Below are 3,248 nucleotides of genomic sequence, written 5' to 3' on the forward strand. Positions count from 1 at the left end.
GAACACAGCAGGCCAGGCAGCATCAGAGGAGCAGGAAGGCTGACGTTTCGGATCTGGATCCTTCAGAAAATCTGAAGAAGGGTCCAGACCTGAAACGTCAGCTTTCCTGCTCCTCTGATGCTGCCTGGCCTGCTGTGTTCATCCAGCTCTACACCTTGTTATCTTTAGTTCTTGTTAGTAGCCCTGTAGATTATTAAGGATATTGCATTTATTTTATGATGTGGAGGTGCCGGTGTTGGACTTGGGGGGGACAAGGTCAGAAATCACACAACACCAGGTTTTAGTCCAACAGGTTTGTTTCAAAACACAGGCTTTCCGAGCCTCACACCTTCTTCAGGTGTTAGTGAGAGAGGTGGCATGAGACATAGAATTTATGTAAAAGATCAAAGGGTCATACCACTGATGAGGATGTATTAAACAAACCTAACATGCTGTTAAATCTTTAATCAGTTAGAAGGTTTTAATTGATTAATATGTATATATAAATCCCCAAATTCCTTTCAAGTCACTGTACTGAGAGAACTAAAGGTTTTATCAGTGTAAAGAAGAGGTGACATTTCAGGTCAGACAATGCAAGTTAGGCATGAGGCCTTGCTTAGAATCTGTGTTTTGGTTTGGAGTCAGACTGGTTTTATTTTTAAAGTAGGCATTTATAAAATCCCATATTGACTGTCTATAAATTGTGTGTTTTTTGAACAAAACAGAATGTATGTGCAAATACAAATTCATCCCATAGATTCACATGTGTGTGTGTGAGGGAGAGAGAGTGCATGTGTGCATCCACACACACTCTTTCCACCCCGCCGTGTGCACGCACACACGTGAATCTGTGGGGTGAATTTGTACTTGCAGATACATTCTATTTTATTCAAAAAGCACACAATTTATAGACAGACAGTCAATGTGGCATTTTATAAATTCCTACATTATTAATAAGACCAGTCTGACTCCAAACCAAAACACAAATAGATTCTAAACAAGGCCTCACACCTAACATGCATTGCTCACTAAGATGTCACCTTTTCTTTACTCTGATAAAACTTTTAGTTCTCTCAGGACAGTGACTTGAAATGAATTTGGGATTTACATTTACAAATTAATCAATTAAAACCTCCTATTAAAGATTTAATAGGTTTGTTTAATACATCTTCATCAGTGGTGTGACCCTTTGATTGTTTTACTTACACATTCTGTGTCTGATACTACCTCTCTCACTAACACCTCTCTCAACCTCACACACACACTCTTCCCCCCCCCCCCCCCCCCCCCCCCCACACCCTCCCCCCCCCCCCCACCCCCGCCACACACACATATACTCTCTCTCTCTCTCACACACACACACACGTGTGAATCTATGGGGAAAAGAAGGAGTGAGGCTTTGAAAGCTTGTGTTTTCAAATAAACTTTTTGGACTATAACCTACTGTTGTGTGATTTCTGACCTTGCATTTATTTCAGATGACATGAAGGTTGTTACCTCTAACAACGATATCCAACCATGCAGCCAGTTCCAGAACCTCCCTCCCTCAGAGTAAAAATAAACTTGCCTCCCTCTTGAATGCTTTCATGTCAATCTTGTCTTCAATTTCTTGGAAGTTGGTCTATATAATCAAGGGAATCTGCACCCTTCCAACATTTATGCATCTGAAATAAATCTCATCTCAGCCTTCTCTTTTACAATTAAACCAATCCTGGGCTACCCTTTAAAAAAACATCTGTCAAAACCTCTCCGTAAATCTCCTCTGTACACTCTTGAGTGTGTTCGCATCCTGCCTGTACTGCAATGACAGTTTGTTTTTTGTTACTGAGGCAATTTGGGATTCATCTAACCATTTATGCCATGGATTCCATTGCCCAATTTTTAAAAATTCCTTTCATGGAATATGAGCATGGCTTGCAAGGCCAGCATTTGCTGTCCTTCCATTCTTGACACTGAGAAGGACACCTTTTAATGCTGCAGTCTGATGGTTTGGTACACCAACAGATGTTACAAAGAGAATCCCAAGATTTTAATTCAGGGACGGTGAAGGAACAGCACCATAGTTCTAAGTCAGGCTGGTGTTTTGCTTGGAAGGGAATTTGCAGATCATGGTGTTCCCATGCATCTGCTGGCCCTGTGGGTTTAAATTGAGGCAAGGAAGATGTTGCAGGAGGAGGTTTCACAAGTTGCAGTGGGTCATCTGGAGTTAATGTTTAAGGTGGTGAATGAAGTGTCAATAAAGCAAGCTGTTGTCTTGGATGGTGTTGAGTTTCATGAGTATTGTTGGAGCCACACTCAGTCAGCCAGGTGGAGAATAATAATAAAGACCATTTTTTATTTTTCTGTATTTTTGATTGTTGACTGAAATAGGGAAAGGGCTATTTTTATAAACAAGAGCAATGTAAAAGATTGCTGTACTTTTTAAATCCAAGCTACCAGAACTTATTGTAAGTGCTGCTTACACTGTTGTTTGTTTAACCAGTGGGGGAAGATTTATTGCAGACAAACTGGCAATAGATGTATACAAAATGAGTTTTGGCTGGCAACAAGTAGCTGATTGGTCTGTGAAGTGGTAACCAGTTATTGATGACACAGCCCTTCTGCCTGCCAACAACAATATAATCAGCTCCCAGATAGCTGAACAGCTAAACAAAAAAAACAAAGAATTTCATGTCCTGCAAATCAGAAGCAAAAACAGAAATTGCTGGAAAAACTCAGCAGGTCTGGCAGCATCTGTGGAAAGAAAGCAGTGTTTACATTTTGGGTCCAGTGACCTTTCCTCAGCTTGTGTGTGTGAATGGGATGGCCCCAACCAATTGAACTTGCATAAAGGGAGTTTGTATCTGTCTTTCTAAAATACATAAAGTCTGAGGAAAACTGCTATATTTTCCCTCACTGGTTGCTGTAAACTCTAGCTTTTAACCAACACTTCATACATTGTGAAGTAGTCCATCTCTGGCTCCTGCAGACAAGTTAAAGTACCTAGTGAAGACACATTGAGTGGCAGCAAGATCTGGCACGCCAAAAGGATCATGTCAGTGAACCCTGTGAACAGGAACCTTTGAGCTGTTTTCTCAGATTTTCCCTCCACCCCTCACACTTCTGTTTTTGACTATCTCTATACATGTGCAAAGAGGTTTGTAAGAAGGTTAGAGTTTTAACAAGCAAAGTTATATGTTAATGATTGGTAATTGTTATCTGTAGCTAGAATCTATTTATTTGTTAATAAATAGTAATTCTTGTTAAGAACAGAAACCTGGTCCGTATTT

This window comes from Rhincodon typus, chromosome 4 (assembly GCF_021869965.1).
Source record: "Rhincodon typus isolate 14 chromosome 4, sRhiTyp1.1, whole genome shotgun sequence".
NCBI lineage: Eukaryota > Metazoa > Chordata > Chondrichthyes > Orectolobiformes > Rhincodontidae > Rhincodon > Rhincodon typus.